Genomic DNA, 21,459 nt, shown 5'->3' with positions numbered 1-21,459 from the left:
TTTGGGCACAATTTGGGACTTGCAAAGTTACCAGAGTTGACACATCCTCAATTTTTTTTTTTTTTACAAAGAAACTCTCAATCCCAGTTCCACTTGGAAGAACAAACAAAACAAAACAACAAGTTATCTACAAATACAAACCAGGTCAGCTCCTTGAAGCTCATGGCCACTGCTGTCCCATTGCACTCAAAGATGAACTTGAACTCCATAGGGGTTGGTGAAGGGAAAGTTCTACTTCTGCAGACTTGGTCTGGTCTATTTCTTATTAGCCTCATTTTTTTTAAGCAACTGCTGCTAGCAATTACTGTAGATCCAACTGGTGTTCTAAGATTTCTAAGTTAAATTTCCTTTCTCCCCCTAAACTGTGCCACTGAAATGCCAGCTTCTCTTTTTATTTTGTTTGGTTACCTTTTGTTGCTTAGAAGTTGGCAACTTGAAACATTGGAGGGGGTCATTGTGATGGGAAGAAAGTTGAGGGAGGGATTCTGTTTCTCTTTCTTTCTCTCTTTCTTTCTTTTTCTCTCTCTTTCTTTCTTTTTCTTTTCTTTCTTTCTTTCTTTCTTTCTTTCTTTCTTTCTTTCTTTCTTTCTTTCTTTCTTTCTTTCTTTCTTTCTTTCTTTCTTTCTTTCTTTCTTTCTTTCTTTCTTTCTTCTTCTTCCTTCCTTCCTTCCTTCCTTCCTTCCTTCCTTCCTTCCTTCCTTCCTTCCTTCCTTCTTTCTTTCTTTCTTTCTTTCTTCTTCCTTCCTTCCTTCCTTCCTTCCTTCCTTCCTTCCTTCCTTCCTTCCTTCCTTCCTTCCTTCCTTCCTTCCTTCCTTTCTTTCTTTCTTTCTTTCTTTCTTTCTTTCTTTCTTTCTTTCTTTCTTTCTTTCTTTCTTTCTTTCTACAGTAGCACCTTCTATCCAGACATGTCATAGAATTGCTTAAAATAAAACAAAACCTATCATCGCCAGCAGTGTGGGTTCTGTGCTTACAGCAAACTTTGAGGGGTGGCTAAAAGGTTAGGGATGGATGCAATGGTAGGTTTTCTAGAAAGCAAGAAATAACACAGAAAGGAAAAATAGTTTTAAGTGGGAGACTTGGAGATAGTTTGGAGGCCCAAAGGACACCGTTCCCTGAGACTCATGTCCTCTTCTTTTTCCCACCTTGAGCTAATATCTGAAAGATCGCCATCAGCTAAACTCTTTGGATGGTTCCTTTGATTAATTAAACAGGGGACTCACAATATAGAAACTTTCAGTGTAATCTTTTACTTGATAATAGAAACAGCTACACAAACCTGTTTTAGAAGTTTTAAAATTTGCTCACCCCAAGATCAGCTTCTGGGTCCCAGCAAACCTAGCGCAAATCTGTAGGGAGAGCGAAGATGTTAATGCCCTGACTGTGACCCAGTGTAGGATTTTTAGTGAGTTAGGAAGTAATGATTGCTTGCCTCTGCCTCCAGCAAGTATACCTACTACCTCATATCTCTTTAGTTTTTTACTCCACTCTTTAAAAATGAAAGCCACAAGATGGCAAATTAGACAGCTGATTTCCTCTGCTGCGGAGAAAAGAGGAAAAAACCCACTTATCCTCAAACCAAACTCCCCTCCTCTCCTCCTCCCTGCCATCTGACTCCAGTCTAGGCAATCCCACCTCCTATCTTTAAACAGGAGGCCTTGAGTAGTTTGTTTTGTTATATTTTTAACTTTCTAAAAATATTTGCAAAAGCTCTCCCCAGGGCAAAGGAAACTTTAGTTTCTGCTAAACTCCATGGTTACACAAATATACTGAAAGGAAAGTGGCTTGGTTTTACAGAAGCCCAGGTGCTGCTACTGCTGAAAATCAGCCTGTAGGAAAGACACTGACTTTTCTTTGCTGCATCGGGTGGTCAGGGACAGGTTTCAGATTTCTTTTGAGCTGAGTCATTAGTTGGGGAGGAGAGGGACTAGCCCTAAACCTTAGCAGCTGACTAGAAAGGGTTTGGCCAAGAGCTGAGTGGGAATTTCTGCAGGGTTCACCTTCAGGACTCTCTGCATGGATGCCTCCAGCTTCCAAACAATCCCGTAGGTATCTTGGCCAGCTCCAGACCTCCTCTCTATGGCTTCCTTCTTTCAGTGGAGTCACACAGACAGGGTTCAATCCCCTCCTTCTTCCATTTTTCTGATAAGATGAACGCCCCTAGACCTGAGTGGGCATGTGGGACTAAGAGGGGGTTTCCGAGAAGGGGTTTTGCCACTGGTCCCTTGCATGGGAAATCCGGGTCAGCTCTTTCGGGCCCTGAGATGAACTCAGAGGGGGACTTGACTTTTGCCTTAACTTGGGCTAAATTTGGAAGGTCACTTCTCTGCCAGTCTGAGTGTCTCGGGATGAATTGTCTGGGCAGACTTTTTCTTCTCGGTTTCTCCTCTCCCTGACCTTCTCTGAACCCCGGACTAGCCTGGGTTTCTCTTTCTCTTTCCTAGCACCACAGACAGCTCCCAGGGCGCAGGCGGAGCGACTTGCCTGGGGCAGGCGGGCTCGGGGTGGCCGTGGCACCCGCAGGGGGCGTGCCCGCAAGGTGGTTCCAAAGCGCCCAACCCGGCTTGCGCTTCCCGATTAACTCTAAATCCAAACAGGTCCCATTCCAAAGAACAAAATCTTCAGATCAATCAAGTCATTTAAGAGCCCCAAGATCTCGGGGTAAGGAGTGCTCAGTGACAGATCAACTCTAAACCGCCCCCTATTTAATAAGTTCTTAGCGAAAGCCGACAGGGGTGAAGAACAGGGGAGGTGTTGTTGGGTGGGGGGACCGCAGGACGGCTGCTCTGAAGTCTTTGCAATCAGGTCGCTGGTGGAACCTCTCTCTGCAGAGCGCTAGAGAGTTTCCCCTGAGCAGCCCGGACCTGAGCTCCGAGTATGGCCGCCTCAGGCGGGTGCAAGCAGTGTTCCAGAAAGCTTCCACCGTCCAGCAAGTCGTGCTGAGTGGAAATCTGGATCTCCAAGGAGGCGACCACTCCAAGGCGCGCCTCTAGGATACGGGCTTCTCTACCACCCATGTCCCAGATCCCGCTCTTCTCTGATCCAGAGAAGCGGGGTGATCCCCTGGGAGCAGCCTACGGCAGCAGATGACTTTTGCAAGGGGACTAAAGAACTTGATGGGCGATCTAAGGGCTTGGTCACTTTGTGCGGTTGATGGATTTCTTTCCCCTGCAATCTTTTTCTCGGGTCTCCTAGCAGTTTTGAAGGATGTCCTGTCCCTTTGCTACCACTCCTACCGGCCTGCTCGCACGCGCTTTTCGGCCGATAGCTTCGTGCCTGTGTTGCCTTTGCTCGCTAGCAGCGAGTCCGTGCCCGCCCGCCGGCTCCCCTTCGTCCTCCTCCCGGGTCTCCACGCCCAGCCCCGTAGCCCCCTCCCCGCACACGCCTAGAAGGCGGACAGCTAGCTGCTGCGCCAGCTCCCTAAGATTTGGAGCAGTGTTTCAGAGAGGAATTAGTGCATCACAACTGATACTCTGTTGACCAAGGACAGGAATCCAGAAGCTTTCTGGAAGGGTGCTTGGTTTGAACCTACGGAGCCTTCCCTGGCATTGAGGTCGGTTAGAATGGGAATCTTAGGCCTTCTCCTTCTCTTAGGAATGAATAGATTAATTTTTGCCCAGTTGGAAGCTCTGGTCCACAACCCTCTTTATAAACCCCTCCTATGCCAAAGGTCTCAGATTTCACTCAGTTCTTGGAAGGCGACTCCTCTTCATTGTTTAACTCTCAAGCGCCCCCCACCCCCTTTCTTTCCAGTATAGTTGGAGGGATGGAATTTAGAAACTGGGAAAGACTTTCAGAGGCAAAATATACATCTATCTTTGTAGGTTCTGGCACTTACTGGGGAGGCTGAAATTTCCCCCTAAAGCCTCTGGGGGGAAAGATTTTGAGAACATTGGACTTCCCGTGAAATCAGAGGGCAAGTTGTTTATAGAGCAATATGCATTTACAGTGCCTCCCAAGGAGGGTGGAATTAGGTTTCAATTGTGCATCATTTGCTTTATAACCTTGTGACAAACATTAAAGTGTCAGTTGTGAGGAAATAGTCTACCTTCTAGAATGAACTGGCTCATAGAGTCAGTTGCACAAAGGTGCTCTCCTTGCCTCCTACTTTAGAGAAGCAAAGCTACTTGGCATAGTTTCCAAATGTAGGAGTTTTCCAACTGATGAGACCACACACAGGCTCTGGTTGAAATGAAAATCTCTAGGAAATGATTTTCTAATGCTAATTTCTAATTTGAAACTTCTAATTTTCTTACTATTTTGAATTTGAGAAAATTGGTGTGCCTTAATTTCAGAAAACTATAGATAATGTTTGATTAACTCCAGGAAATAAATAAATCCCTACCTCAGCTTCTGCTTGCATCAACTCTTACCTCCCCCAAGGCTGTTTACCCACAGACCTAAGAGCAGAGACGTTCTAGTGAAGACATTAACAGAGACAGAATTGTCCAAAGGAAATAAAGCCACAAGCACTTAAAATCATCAAATTATTATTCATCTACTCCATTTCCCACAAACTCTTCTATTAATGGAAGCTTACCAGTAAATTAAGAGGATTGAACGAGCACATTGTGGCATTACACGAAACATGCTCATATATGAATAAATGCATAACCGTCACATAATCATTCATTACTATGCATCCATAGTACGGACCCAAAAGTCACATAAAGTACAAATGGATAAGAACAGGAATAGGGTGCTTCATTTTGACTTTCTGAATTGCTTTGAACATTTCTGGCAATCTGCATTTTGTATTCCCAAATCCATATGACTAGATTTAGTACTTTTGAGCAGACCACCAGGACACTGAGCTTGGCAGCAGGGAACACACCTATTTGTGTCATGTGGCAGTGTTTGGTCCTCCCACTTAAGTTATGCCCAATCTCAGCTAAGAAAAGGGAAAGGGGTGAGGTATAGGCCCAGGCTATTGTGTTCTCTTCCCAACTTGGCGTTTCTAGACTTAAGTAGTTGTTGAAACCAGACCTAAATTTATTTTTTCATTGCTTTGTTTCTCTACTACCCCACTCATGATCATTTTGGGTTAAAAATTTTGACCCTGATGGCACTTATGCCACTTATGCCACTGCCTGTTTTGTGGCCTAATTATCCCTGAAGAAGGCACAATTATGTTCACGTGCCCAACACACTCCCACAAAGATACTTATTAGGGTAAAATTAGATTATAATTTCTATAAACACCAAGCCCCCCCCCTTCTTTAGTAAAACACTATTAATTGCTTGCCTTTCATGAACTGGAAATGTACATAAGATGGTGCCCTAGAATCTGGTGAGAAGCTTTATTTTATTTTATCATTTTTATTTTTTTTTTTGGCCACAGCCAGTGATGTTCAGGGGGTGTTACTTCTGGTCCCATGCTCAGAGAATACTCCTTGCAGGCTTGAAGCACCATATATGATGCTGGGAATTGAACCCGTGGTAAGAAGCTTTAAATGAGAGAATTCAAGAGGAATGATTATTTTGATTTGGGGCCACATCCAGTGGTACTCAGGACTGACCTCTGGCTGTGCACCTAGGAAATTCTCCTGGTGGACTCAGCACTATCTGGTGCTGAGAAATCAAACTCAGGTTAGCCTCAAGCAAGTCTTACCAGCTTTACTATCTCTCCAGCTACCTTCCTGGAGACTTTTAGGGTCAATGTACTGTTTTGTTTTCCATTCTTGTTTTTACCTTCTTAGTTTTGTTTGTTTGTTTTTTGTTTTTGGGTCACTTCTGGCAGTGCTAAAGAGTTACTCTTGGCTCTGTGCTCAGAAGTCGTTGCTCTAGAGAAATAACTACACTGAAAACTATCATAACAATGTATATGAATAAGGGAAGTGGAAAGCCTGTCTAGAGTACAGATGGGGTGGGGTGGGGAGGAGGGAGATTTGGGACATTGGTTGTGGGAATGTTGCACTGGTGAAGGGAGGTGTTCTTTACATGACTGAAACCCAACTACAATCATATTTGTAATCAAGTTGTTTAAATAAAGATATCAATAAAAAAAAGAAGTTGTTGCTCCTGGCAGGCTCGGGGGTGGGGGGACCATATGGGATGCTGGGATTTAAACTGGGGTCCATCCTGTGCTGGACATATGCAAGGCAAACACCTTAACACTGTGCAATTGCTCTGGCCCCTTATTTCTTTATTTTTATCTTATATCTAATATGTGTGTCTGGAAAAAATTTATTTTTTTGGTTTTTGATTTTTGGGCCACATCCGGTGGTATTCAGGGGTTACTCCTGGCTCTGTGCTCAGAAACCGCTCCTGGAAAACTGGGGGACCAGATGGAATGCCGGGAATCGAACCCAGGTTCGTCCTGGGTCAGCCGTATGCAAGGCAAACGCCCAACCACTAGCAAACCCACTACCACTGTGCTATCTCTCTGGCCCCCATCTCTGGGATTTTTTGTGGAGGGGCAAACATGATGGGCAAAATATTTCTACTGAAGGGCAGCAGAGTGAAAAAAGTTGAAATTTATGTGGTCAAATCCTTCTACCAAATAAACAACTTTTTCTTTATATATATATATTCTTTATTTAAACATCTTGATTACAAATATGATTGTGATTAGGTTTCAGTCATGTAAAGAACACCCCCCTTCACCAGTGCAACATTTCCACCACCAATGTCTCAAATCTCCCTCCATCCAACCCCACCCCCACCTGTACTCCAGACAGGCTTTCCAGTTCCCTCATTAATTCACATGATTATGGTAGTTCTCTGTGTAGTTATTTCTATAACTGCAATCACCACTCTTTGTGGTGAGCTTCATGAAGTGAGCTGGAAGTTCCAGCCCTCCTCTCATTGTCTCTGAGGATTGGTGCAAAAATGACTTATTTTTCTTAAAACCCATAGATGAGTGAGACTATTCTGCATCTCTCTCTCCCTCTGACTTATTTCACTCAGCATGATAGATTTCATATACATCCATGTTTAGGAAAATTTTATGACTTCATCTCTCCTGACGGCTGCATAATATTCCATTGTGCATATGCACCACAGTTTCTTTAGCCATCCGTCTGTTGAAGGACATCTTGGTTGTTTCCAGAGCCTGGCTATTGTGAATAGTGCTGCAATAAATATAGGTGTGAGGAAAGGTTTTTTGTGTTGTATTCTTGTGTTCTTAGGGTATATCCCTAGGAGTGGAATATCTGGGTCAAACGGGAGCTCAATTTCCAGATTTTGGAGGAATCTCCATATTGCTTTCCATAGAGGTTGGACTAGACGGCATTCCCACCAGCAGTGGATAAGAGTTCCTTTCTCTCCGCATCCCTGCCAGCACTGATTGTTCTCATTATTTGTGATGTGTGCCAATCTCTGTGGTGTGAGATGGTATCTCATCGTTGTTTTGATTTGCATCTCCCTGATGATCAGTGGTGAGGAGCATTTTTTCATGTGCCTTTTGGCCATTTGTATTTCTTTTTTTATCAAAGTGTCTGTTCATTTCTTCTCCCCATTTTTTGATGGGATTAGATGTTTATATCTTGTAAAGTTCTGTCAGTACCCTGTATGTTTTGGATATTAGTCCCTTATCTAATGGGTGTTGGGTGAAAAGTTTCTCCCACATGGTGGGTGGGTCTTGTATCCTGGGCACTATTTCTTTTGAGGTGCAAAAGCTTTCAGCTTAATGTATTCCCATCTGTTGATCTCTGCTTCCACTTGTTTGGAAAGTGCAGATAAACAACTTTTTCTAAGAATTGAATATCTTTTCTATTATAAAAGTTCTTGTGCTCAAAGTAGAAAATTTATAAGATAATGGAAAAAAGTAAGGAAAAGTATTTTTCGTTAATTCAAGAACTCACAGCCACTATTTATTATTATTTTTTTGTTTGTTTTTTTTTTTTTTGGGCCACACCCGTTTGAAGCTCAGGGGTTACTCCTGGCTATGTGCTCAGAAATCGCCCCTGGCTTGGGGGGACCACATGGGACGCCGGGAGATCGAGCCGTGGTCCGTGGTCCGTTCCTTGGTAGAGTTTACAAGGCAGACACCTTATCTCTAGCGCCACCTTCCCGGCCCCCACTATTTATTATTTACAGTTTTATGCTAGGCATTTTATATAGTTGTGATAATATTTTACTTAAGCTATTATTTATGCTTTGTTAAATACTTATGCAATATTAGTATTTATATATTATTTAAAACTACTCTTTTTTTGGGGGCTTTCCTGGAGGTGCTCAGGGGTTACTCTTGGCTTCTGCGTGCAGGACTCATTCTTGGTGAACTCTGGGGACCATCTGAGATGCTGGGGCTTGAACTCATATTGACCTTGTGCAAGGCAAGTGCCCTACCCTCAGAACTATCTTTCTGATTCTTGTTTTGTTTTGTTTTCTGGTTCACACCCAGTGGCAGTGGCGCTCAGGGGTTACTCCTGGCTCTGTGCTCAGAAATTGCTGCTAGCAGGCACAGGGGACCATATGGGATGCCGGAATTTGAACCACAGTCCATCCTGGATCGGTTGCATGCAAGGCAACCACCCTATCTCTGTACTATCTCTCTGGCCCTATCATTCTGATTCTTAAAGCTCTTTTTAAGTATAATATTTGATAAATAACCATTCTCTCCAATAAATGTCATAATTGAGTTAACTATTCTTTGATAATTGTATGTTTAGATTGTTTTCCTTAATCTGGCATAAAGAATATATCAGCAATTGTTTATAGATGGAGTTTCTATGCTATTTGGTTATTTCATTATTGTTTTCCTGGAGTAGGGCAGAGGAAGCAAAGAAAAAAGTGATGAATAGCTCAAGAGGGAAAATGAATTACTGACTAAGAGTAGTGGTTTCTATGAATAACACACATTCATCCTTAGTGAATTGAGAGCTATATGAATTATCTGTTGTATAATATGATGAAGTAAGTTAAGAATGTCCTCATAAATTTTCCTATACATGGATGGATATGGAAACTATTATACTGAGTGAAATGAGTCAGAGGGAGAGAGATTGACACAGAATAGTCTCACTCATCTGTGGGATTTAAGAAAAATAAAAGACAGTATGGTAATAATATCCAGAGACAATAGAGATGCAATTTGAAAGGACAAGCCCATGATATGAAGCTTACCACAAGGATTGGCGAGCACAGTTAGAGAAATAACTACACCAACAACTATCATGAAATGGTAATGCATGAGAAAAATAGAATGCTTGTCTCGAAGACAGGCAGTGGGTGAGGGAGGAGAGTGATGGGGGGGGGGCATTGGTGGTGGATAGGTTGCACTGGTGAAGGGGGAGTGTTCTTTTTTTTTTTTTTTTTTTTGTGGTTTTTGGGTCACACCCGGCAGTGCTCAGGGGTTACTCCTGGCTCCATGCTCAGAAATTGCTCCTGGCAGGCACGGGGTACCATATGGGACGCCGGGATTTGAACCGATGACCTTCTGCATGAAAGGCAAACGCCTTACCTCCATGCTATCTCCCCGGCCCGGGAGTGTTCTTTTTATGACTGAAACCCAACTACAAACATTTTTGCAATCATGGTGCTTAAATAAATATTAAAAAAAAGAGTGCCCTCATAATTTCATAGTGAGCATTTTAAGCTTCCCTGAATTTAGGCAGGGATTTTGAACCTTCTCACCGGAGAAGGTTTGTCTGATTAGAGAGGGAATATTAGGGTTAGGTCTTCTCTGATTTAGGCTGGTTGCTTGGTCATCAAGCTTGCTCTACTGTTTCCTTGCTCCAACAACTTTGTGCCTTATTAGATAGCTTTATAGCTTCTAGAACTGTCAATCTTGCACCTTTTTATCAGAACTAAATTCAGGTTAAAGAAAAAAACCCCTACCATAACCCACAAAGAAATTTACACGTGAGGGTGGGGGTTGAAGAGAAGAATGAAGTCACAGTAGTCTACCCTTTCATTTACATGACACACGTTAACCGTAACATAGAAGTTCCAGGAGAACTGTCTTGTTCTCTTGTCTCCAGAAGCCCATGTAGGGCGCTTTAATTGCCACATTTTCAAACCGATATAATGGTGGGGATGTCTTAGTAATTACCTTAATGAGATAACACCTTTCCTTCCCTCAACCTACTCATTATCACGCTTCTTGTTCAAATTTCAACTACAAAGAACTATACTTGTAAAAAAAAGTCTAAAATGTATTGTTCCAGGTCTCATACCCTTAAAATAATCTCATTGTACATGTATTAAAAATATGAAAGAAAATAGTACACACAAGCAATTCAAATCTGTTCAAGGAAAGGCTTGAGATAAGTAAACTAAACATCTGGGTGCCCTTTAATTATTCTTGGTTGGATTCTTTATCTTGACCTATAGCGATGCTAAGGTGCCAAAGTGATGAATTTTAAGATGTGGGGCTGTGAAGACGTGCAGCTGCAACACTGATGGATTTAGGAAGGGATGGTAACAAGGTTAGCTGCATGTGAAGTGTGAATTGAGATTTTTGCAAAGAGACTGTGATTGCAGATGGGCATAATGTTGTACCCTTGCATGAAATCTTGCTATTATTGTATAATGGTCAGACAGAGTGTGAAATGACTTATTACTTTTCTTTTATTCTTTAATGAAGTTGGTTAGAGTAGCAGTACTACTGCTAGTCAATAGCAGTAAAGCACACACACAAACTAGATGATAGGTGACGACATATTAAATATTTATTTAGTTTTGACTTTTTCTCCTAATTTTCATGTATCTCTACATCAAACAGAAGCATCTTTTTGTCAATATAGACAAATTTGCACTGGTTTGTGTATCTGTGCTTACCCTTATTATCCTGTATAAATACCCATACAAGGCCCTGATGAACATAAAAGATTTCGATGTCCAAGGAAACTTGAAAGTACTTTGAAATGGTTAAAAATGCTGTAATATGTTGGGGCTGCTCTGCCCTTGGAATTCTAATTCTAAAGCTCCAAAGTTATATGGGTAATATTAAATTATCAGTTTATCACTATGGTGATTAGAAAAGTCATGGAACAAAACAGAATAGACACCTAATAGAAGGCACACTCTTTAATGTGGTTTGATATGTGGGCAAAATCAAACCATCATTCTTCTGTTTTGTAATAGAGAATACTACATTTCATTCTATCACAGGATCTCTAATGTAAATGTTATTTATATGAAAAGGTAATTCCTTAGGCTTTACAAATCAAAGGGAAATAGTACTATAATTTTAAAAGCAAAACAAATAAAGGAAACAGAGAGATGGCACAGAGGATAAGGCACTTGCCTTGTATATAGCAAGCCTGAATTTAATTCCCAGTACCCCATTTAGTCCCCACGCACTGTCAGGAGTGATCCCTGAGAACAGAGCCAGGAGGAAGCCCTGATCATAGTTGGATGTGACTCCCAACTACAGAGCACCCCAAACTCCCATTCCCTTTATAGTCTTCTTGCAGCAGATGCTTTGTTTTAAAACACCAAGAACTATGCATTAAAATAAGCATTTTGAAATTAAGAATTTTATTATACAAAACATTTTAATGTGATCTGCAGGAGTCACAATCATCCTTTATGTATTGGTTTGAGATTCCTATACAAATAATTGTTTAGAAAAGATACAAAGATGTCCCTAAATTATTTTTGAAATTAAAAGTCTACCTTTCTCATTCTGTTTTGGTTTTGGGCTACACCCAGTGGTGGTGGTGGTGGTGGTGGTGGTGGTGGTGGTGGTGTGTGTGTGTGTGTGTGTGTGTGTGTGTGTGTGTGTGTGTGTGTGTACACGCCTGCATGCTACTCTAGGATTAGTGCTCTAGAATTGCTCTTGGCAGTACTCTGGGGAATATATAGTACTGGAATCAAACCTGAGGGTTCCCACATGCAGTAAAACACTTAGGTTCTTTGAGCTATTTCTTTGATTTCTAATTAAAACTTCAAATTTGTTAGCATATTTTTTAATGTTATGTAGTTAGACCCAAATTTAATACAGTTTTTTGTTTGGCACTTAGAATACTTTGAGATTCAAATGAAGTATTCCAAAATCACACAAATATGTCTTTAGAGACAAGCTTAGGACAATTAGCCTATAAAAATAATGTTACGGTTTATCTCTTGACACTAAACTTATTGACTCCTTTCCTCACTTTCTTTGGGGAAAATCAACTTACTTTATTGCTAAAAACAAATAAGTGACTATGTACTTCTTCATGACTCCCAAAATAGTGTTATATTTATAAGAAAGGATAAAATATAACATATACATCTTTTTAAATTTATCTTAATGGACAAATGCTTCTTTCATGAGGTGCCTTTGGAAGGTACTATAATTTAATAACAATGTGAATGTTAGCTTTCCTTAATATTGTACTTAAAAATATAGTGTATGGGGCTGGAGAGATAGCATGGAGGTAAGGCATTTGCCTTGCAATCAGAAGGTTGGTGGTTCAAATCCTGGCATCCCATATGGTCCCCTGAGCCTGCCAGGAGCGATTTCTGAGCATAGAGCCAGGAGTAACCTAGAGCGCTGCCGGGTGTGATCCAAAAACCAAAAACCAAAAAAAAAAAAAAAGTGTATGGGGCATAGTAGAGAATATATTTTTGAAGGACTTAAATTTGTGAGGTTCATCTGTTTATGACGTTCATTTTAAGAAAGACACACTACTGATGCTGATTTGGTCACATGTTCCTAGCAACAGAAAACTTGCTTTTGGCAGCCCTTTTTATTTTATATCCCTTAGAGTTAAGTGTTGTGATTTGTTCATTGTCTATTTTTTTTTTTTTTTTTTTTGGTTTGGTTTATGGGCCATGCCCCGAAGTGGATGGAGTTACTCCTAGCTTACATTCAGGAATCACTCTTGGTGATGCTCAGGGGGATCATATGAGAAGCCAGGGATTGAACCTGCATTGGCAGCATGCAAGGCAAGTGCCTTACACTGTGTACTATTTCTCTGGGCCCTGCTCGGTTTTTGTTTTTGTTTTTGGGCCACATTCGGTGATGCTCAGGGGTTATTCCTGGCTATGCGTTCAGAAATCGCTCCTGGTACGCTGGGGATAGAATCAATGTTTGTACTCGGTCAGCCTCGTGCAAGGCAAACACCCTACCACTGTGCTATCACTCCAACCCCATGAGGCCCTGCTCATATTAACATCAGCTTGTCTGTTGCTAAATGAAGTTATTAGTATAAGATAATCAGTTATCTTTTATTTACTTCATAAATTTCAGATATTATGTTGTATTTATGGCAGTTAACTGTGACAACAATTTAGGAATACTTTTCAATTTAACACCTGCATTGTAAACTTGCATTGAATACTTTGTTAAGAAAAACTTACAGCATATCATGAATACAGTTTGCTAATTCATCTCTGCTAATTTTCTTTTGGTTTTTGGGCCATAGTCAGAGTTACTCAGGGCTTACTCATGGCTCTTTGTTTAGGATCACTCCTGTTAGGGCTTTATATGAGCTGCTATGGATTGAACTAAGGTGGACCATGTGCCAGGCAAGCACCTTACTCTTCCTGACCCCTCTAATTTTTTTTTAGCTAAGAACTTTATCTTTAAAGCTTACCTTTTAATCTCATACTAAGATGAATGACTTGACTTTATGTATGAAAATGCATAATGGTAGCTTGTTTTAGCAAGATGAGAAACATTCCTTGTGGGTTGGTAAGGGAATGATGAAAAGAAACACTGAAAGTCTACTTATCAAAGAAGGTCTCTCTCTAAACTTTTGTTTCTAAATTATGAACTTTTGTCAAAAACATTAATTTGCTTTTTTGATACTAACTAGTTAATATTTGATATTATCCTAAATTTGCAAACCTTTTAGTCCCCAGTTTCTAATTGTTGCCTAGTGTAAGGTAGGGATTTAAAACAAATTTATATAAGGCTGAAGAGATAGTACAGTGGCTATGATGACTGTCTTGTACATGGCCTTGATAGGTGATATTTTATCCCTAACATTTCATTTGATCCCCAGCACCCTGAACACCTCTGGCATGGTCCAATCTCCCCACACCCAAATATATATTTTTGAACACAAGCTTATTAATTAATTAAAAACAATATATCCAATTGGTGTTTGCAAATTTGTGTATATTTCCTGATTGGAGGAACTATGTTTGATTTTTTTTAATATATCTTAGATACTTGGTTTTTTGGTTTTTTTTTTTTTTTGGTTTTGATTTTTGGGCCACACCCGGTGACGCTCAGGGGTTCCTCCTGGCTATGCGCTCAGAAGTCGCTCCTGGCTTGGGGGACCATATGGGATGCTGGGGGATCGAACCGCGGTCCGTCCTAGGCTAGCACTGGCAAGGCGGACACCTTACCTCTAGCTCCACTGCGCCGCACCGGTAGCTGTTACATTTACTTAAAATTCCTAGGGTTACATAATTTTTGTTGCCATTATTTACACTGAGATAGTACACATTTTTAAATTCTAATTTTAGTTTTCAGTTGTTTTTTTGCTTTTCAGGCCACACTCTGTGATGCTCAGGGGTTACTTCTGGCTATGCTCTCAGAAATCACTCCTGGCTTGGAGGACCATATGCACGCTCGAACCCAGGTCCATCCTGGGTCAGCTGCATGCAAGGCAAACACCCTACAGCTATGCTATTGCTCCGGCACCCTTTTGCTGGTTTTTGGCTAGCATTTCACATACATGAGGAAAATAGCATTCAGTAAAATTGAACTCTATATGACATCAACTTATTTTGCATTTGTACTACTGGTCTACGTTTTAATTAAACTGATTGATTTTTATAGTTATGTGATTCCCTTGTCATTTTTTGTTGTTTTCATTGAAAATGCATAACAAGTAGAGTTATGCCTAGAATATTTTTTCTTAAGAAAAATTTTAAATGAGGCTTTTAGGATAAGAGTGAATTCTGATGGTTGACATTTATTTCATGTTTTAGTGTATTATATATTCAAAATTGTACTTATTATTAATAAGTCTTTAAGCTTATTAATAACAGGGTAATGACAATTGGGAAAATACATTTGGTTGGCGATTTAATAGGTATAATTCAAAGAGTAAACAGAAATAGCTAAATTTCATTTTTAATACTAGTACCATTGAAACAAGCTGTTGGAAAACAGACTCTTAATGAAAACAGTGACTTTAAAGTGAAGCTACATTTAACAACTATTTTTCAAGAAAAATATTTGGCATGATGCTTGGTTCAAAATTACTGCTCTGTAATGCTTGATACATTGCTAACTGAAATCTATAATGCGTGTGTTGCAGGAAAAGAAAAAAATGATTTTTTTTCCATATAATCTCCAGATACTTTTTGTACTTCACCATGTTTGAAGATACTTAGAGAAGATAAGCACAACAATAAAGAAAAATCTGTAAAATTGTGTCAGGTATTATTTATATATTATTATTTTGTTGTAAAAGATGTGAGAATATGAGAATTAGAAAACAGAACAGCTAAAATAAGTTATAATGAATCACATTTCAAAAAAACACACAAGGGAATAAAAATGCAATGACAACACATTTTCATTATCCTAAAAACAAATTCTGCTTGATGGTTAAACCTTATTAATTGGGTATTTTGGATACTTACCAAAGGAATCAGACTATAATAAGCAGCCTCTCCTAACAAGAAGTAAAATCGGCTAGTACAATTTTATCTGATGATATTCTGATTTCTTAAGGTGAGGGTTTTATTGAGTGGAGAGTATGTGGAAAAGAATAAATAAAGATATTTCATATGGGACTGCCAATATCCTAGATACTTTAGGTATCAAGAAAAAACTGAAGAAACAAAGTAGGAACCTCAGGGACATAATAACTATCCCCAGAGTACTACAATGATTCACAATTCACAGGAGAGCAAGGCTCAATTGGATCTGACTTCTTATGGTACAAATGGGATTAATATTGTAGTTCATAGTTACAACATGTTTATAAAAAAGAAGGTCACATTTCAATTTATTTATACTGCATTATTGCTTTCTGAGCTTCCATGTTAAGAAATGATTATTATTGAAAGGGGTTATAATTTTTAGAGTGATTTTAGTTATTTTCCTAGGGCTTTAAAATCACTTTACATTGTAATGTTGCTATGTTTCATATTTACTTTTTGTGAATTACTACTACATTTAATCACCTTTTCAAGCCAGAAATTGTCTTGCTGGAATATAAACATTAAGATACCTCATTTAAAAAGTGGTCAGTCCAGAAATAAAACATCTGGAAATGCTTATTTGCATGTACATTATGAAAACCTCTGTGAGAGGTACATTCTTCAAAAATCAGTGTGAAGGGGTCAATTGTGAATAGCATGAGAATGAGATAGAATATTGCATAGACACAGTGGACAGGCTTTAAAGAGTATTTGAGGTCTGGGGCCGGAGCGATAGCAGAGCAGTAGAGCATTTACCTTGCACGCGGCTGACCCAGGATGGACCTCAGTTCGATCCCAAGCATCCCATATGTTCCCCCAAGCCAGGAGTGATTTCTGAGTGCATAGCTAGGAGTAACACCTGATGGTCACCGGGTGTGGCCTCCCCCCCAAAATACCAACCAAACAAAAAAAAGTATTTGAAGTCATTCTACCACTTTCATTTTGTTAATTGATTTTATTTCATTTTCCCCCCTTTTATTCTCTCACTTTTTCCATCCTCTACTTAGTTCATATGTCATTAGTCTTTGTATATTTTATTTCATATCTATTTTTATACTAAGAATATAAACCATTTAAGAATATATAATACAGGGCCCGGAGAGATAGCACAGCAGCGTTTGCCTTGCAAGCAGCCGATCCAGGACCAAAGGTGGTTGGTTCGAATCCTGGTGTCCCATATATGGTCCCCCGTGCCTGCCAGGAGCTATTTCTGAGCAGACAGCCAGGAGTAACCCCTGAGCACCGCCGGGTGTGACCCAAAAACAAAAAAACAAAACAAAACAAAAAAAACAACAAAAAAACAAACAAAAAAAACAAAACAAGAATATATAATACAGAGTTAAAATTCCCCAATGCTTATCAAAGATGCTCAATAAATGTTTATTGAGCTCCCACAAGCTAAATAGGAAGCTGCAAGAATCATTAAAGTTAAGATAGAGATATATTTTAATGCTGACGCGTGTAAATTTGAATATCTGTTTTACTCAGTTTAGACCCTGTTTAGTGATAATTGATTTGTATCATCAGTATAATATTTATAACTGTTAACACTGGCATATAGTGGCGCCTCCCATACAGCTTTTAAAATTTCATTTAATTGGGGCTGGAGCGATAGCACAGTGGTAGGGTGTTTTGCCATGCATGTAGCCAACCCAGGACAGACCCCAGTTCTAGTCCCAGCATCTCATAAGGTCCCTTGAGCCTGCCAGGAGCAATTTCTGAACACAGAGCTAGGAGTAACCCTTGAGCTCCCTGAATGTGACCCAAAAACAAACAAAAATTTTTTCATTTAATGTTTGGTTTTTCTATAGAAAAGAAAAGAAAGACTAAAATTGATCTTAGAGAGAAAAAAGTTGGAGATGGATGGTCTTAGGATCTAGCTCTTTTCTGAAAGAAAATGGAACGATGTTCTCCAAATCATAGATTTGAACAGTCTAGACTTAAGGGTGATATTTATGAAAAAAAGAAAAAAAAAAAAAGAAAAAAAGTAAGAGTTGGTGGAATGGGAACAATAGTACCGTGGATACTGTGCTTGTATCCACTGACCTGGGTTCAACCCCTGACATCCCTTATGGTCCCTTAAACCCACCAAGAGTGATTCCTGGTTGCAGAGCTAGGAGGAACCCCAGAGCGCTGCTGGATGTGGACAAAAAACCAAAACAAATAAACAAACAAAAATAAAGCATAAAAGAGTTGGCATTCACCATTTGGATTATTTATTCTATTGTCATTTTATTTTTGAGATAGACCAAAAATGAACTTTTTCCCCAGTTTACTCCTGGTTCATCTGATCTGAAAAAATAATTTAAGAGTAAAATAAAATTTGTCTTCTTTTCATATATATCTTCTGTTGGAGCTTTGGTCAAATCTCTGTAATGCTAAATAACAGGGGAGTCTTGGCAAAGAGCATATTAGACTTTGGCAATAAAGGTTGGGCTTATATTTTCTCAACTGCCCAAATATTTTGTTACTTTCCATCTCAGCAGGTACCCCATTTCTTGCATAGCAACAGTACGTTTAGGGATTACTATTTTGGCCCTTCTGCCTCCTATCAGAGAATACCACTATTTTTAAGGTAGGATAAATTACCAGTTGCTAGAATTCAGTATGCCCATGTTAGACTATTTCTTGAGGGTAGAGTTCAATATAATCCTCAAAATTAGGCTATTTTGGAAGAATCTAGGGAAAGCATAATCAAATTATATATATTAATTTGTAGCATTTTTGTTACTCCATTTATACTTAAAATGTTATATTTTCTTTAAGAAATAAAAAGATACAGGCAATGTATCAGAAATAAATCTCCACTCTTTTGGTAATTTTTTGTAGGTGCCTTTTTTACTATATTAAAATTTTGCAATGGCTAATGATCAAATAGTTAAATGATCCAAACTATTCTTCTAGAGGACTTTACTAAAATAATTTTATGGTACATAGATTATTTTACTGTGAACATTTCCAGTGATAGGTACAAACCTTTGCCAATGAATGACAAATTTACATACACATTATGTCAGCCAGCAATATTTTTCAGGTTTAATTGCTGTAGCTTCAGGCATTTCCTGTCAAAATAGTGTTTAATGTCCTGCAAGTTGCTCTGTTTCTTTGCAATGTTAAATTATTCTTTAATTTGCCTGTTTTCTTTCTAATGCATTGTCCATTAAGTTCTTTAAAATTTACTATATAAAATATGTGAGGCAACTTTAAATAGCACTTATCATTAAAATAATTCTTTTTAAGAAGGTTCTGAGTATGTGTCAAGACCAGAAAATCTGAAATGATATATATATATATAAAATATTTTCCACTCCCTCATATCTTTATTAAAGAGATCCTAATACGTTACTCAAGTTTCATCTTATGTAAACTGTATTGTTTACATAGCATACATGTTTATTTTTTATTTTATATAAAATGGCATTTTTACTTAAAAACTCCAGAAAATTCCAGATCGGCATTAAAGAATCTATTAAAAAAAAAAAGATACTCACTGGATTTTTTTATTTGATATTTCCTTTTGTATTGTTGTGTTTTGCTTCCTTTTTCCCTTCTTTCAAACTGAGGTTGAGAGCCTTCAGAAGGACTCCGCCCATTTTCGGCTAATTTGATTTTTACCCCAGTGTATTGCTTTTCTTTTCTTCAAACAGAACCATATAACTTGAGCCATCTAATTCTGCCTCTCAAATTGAGGGGGAAATAATGGAGGGTACCAAGACCAAACAATTGTATGATCACTAAGTAGTAAGCTAGACACAGAGGGGACCACTTATACTTGCAGCCCGACGAAGGGGTGAGGGTGGGGAATAGGGGATGCAAGATGGGAACGGGGGGTGGAGGGAGGATAACTTTGGTGATGGGAATGCCCCTGATCTAATGTTAATATGTACCTGAAATATTACTGCGAAAGATATGTAACCCACTTTGGTCAAAATAAAAATTATTATAAAAAAAAGGATAGTCAGAGTGATAGCATAGTGGATAAGCTGTTTGCCTTGCATGTTGCTGACTTCGGTTAGATTCTTGGTATCTCATATGTTCCCCGAGCCTGCCAGAAATAGTTTCTGAGTACAGAGCCAGGAGTAACTCCAAGTGTCATCAGGTGGTCAGTCTGGATAATTCCATAGATAATTACCTGGATTTTTTTGTAAGTACTTTAGATTGTCCAGCTAACTGGGCAAAATATGATCTGCTAAAAATAGATAAAAAGAAACTAAAGGCAAGGAGGAGAGAGGCAGTGGCCACCAAATGATAATACCACATATATTTTTAAATGGACAGCATTATTTATTTATTTATTTATTTTGATTTTTTTGGGCCACCCGTTTGATGCTCGGGGTTACTCCTGGCTAAGCACTCAGAAATTGCCCCTGGCTTGGGGGGACCATATGGGACGCCAGGGGATCGAACCCCGGTCCTTCCTTGGCTAGCGCCATCTCGCCGGCCCCATACAGCATTATTTTTAATGAAACAATATATCTATAGTATTTGAGTACCATGAAAAGGCTTTCTCCTCTTGATTTTATATTTTATTTCTTAAGAAAAAGTTAGATAAAGGTGTATACTTTGAATTGGCAGTAATCCCTTCCCCCAAATATAAGCCTACTTGATTAGTAATAAATAAAGCTCATTTTTTTTTGTTTGTTTTTGACTCACACCTGGCTGTGCTCAGCTTATTCCTGGCTCTGAACTCAAATATCACTCCTGTTGTGCTTGAAGGCCCATGTGAATGCCAGGGATTGAACCTTCTTTCCCTTTTTAGGTATAGGAGTGTTAAAAGAAAAATATGTATAAAATCAATGAAAATAGTACCATTCTTAGATTTGGTGGGCTCAGATTCTATATTCTGACTTAGACTGGAAAATGATTAACCTGTTTCCGTCTTGACCTTTGAAACTCTAAATTAAGTAACACTTAAAAGCATTTTCACTTGAGCTGCCTAAACTGCCGGAGTAGATTCAGAAGAGATAGGCATATACTCTTTCAGTGTGTATATTTGATTATCAAGTAAATTGGGATGATTAGCAATAATATTCTTTCATTTCTCTGTTTATTCCATTTCCGATGGAAGATGTGGCTAGAAATTTTTCTGCAAAGCAATGTTGCTTGCCATGATTGTGGCTTAACAGTTCCAAGAGAGAATACCTACTGTTTGCTAATTTCCAGATAGTCCCTGGTCATTAGAACAGTCCTCCAACCATACACACACAAAAGGAGAAAGCTGGGTAGGTAAAGCTCAGCTTTTCTTCAGCTTGCTCCCCCAAGCCTGAACCTCTTTTTCCTTGCTATCTTTACAGAATCCTGAAGAATAACTTGATACTCCATCAGTAGTCTGGGGTGGGGAGGGCACAGAAAGGGTGAGGAGAAGGGTGCTTGTGGCTACATTTCTGTATTGAATTTAATTTTTCATTGATAATTAGACTCTCAAAGCCACCTGATATTTTTGACCAGCAGGAAACAAAAGCCCACTGATTGACTCAGGGGATGCGCTGGAGCGGCCCCCACAGCGCTCACACAGCAGCGCCACAAAGACTCAAAACAAGAGCTGTGGCAAATTGGATCACCATACAAGTTCCAACTGGCCCATTGTGTACAAGTAGTAAATTGGGAGCTGATATTTCTGAGAACTATTTATTAGCAAAGCTTGGTGTTTTACTCCTTCTCCCTCCTTCTGCCTCCCTCCTCCTTGACCTTAGTTTTTTTTATTTATCTATTTAGCAGATCATTTTTTTTTGCCCAGTTAGATGAACAATCTAAAGTGCTCACAAAAAATCCAGGTAATTATCTATGGAATTATCCAGACTAGAAATGTTCTGATTATAGGTGATAAACTGAATAAAAATTGCCCCCAGTATTTTTAAGGCATTCATAGGCTTGTAGTTGTATATAAGGTAGTAGGCAACATTTGTGAGAGTTGACTAG

The sequence above is a fragment of the Suncus etruscus genome, chromosome 4, assembly GCF_024139225.1.
Source record: "Suncus etruscus isolate mSunEtr1 chromosome 4, mSunEtr1.pri.cur, whole genome shotgun sequence".
In the NCBI taxonomy this organism is placed as follows: Eukaryota; Metazoa; Chordata; class Mammalia; order Eulipotyphla; family Soricidae; genus Suncus; species Suncus etruscus.
The sequence above is the reverse complement of the archived record's forward strand: the minus strand, read 5'-3'. Positions refer to the sequence as shown.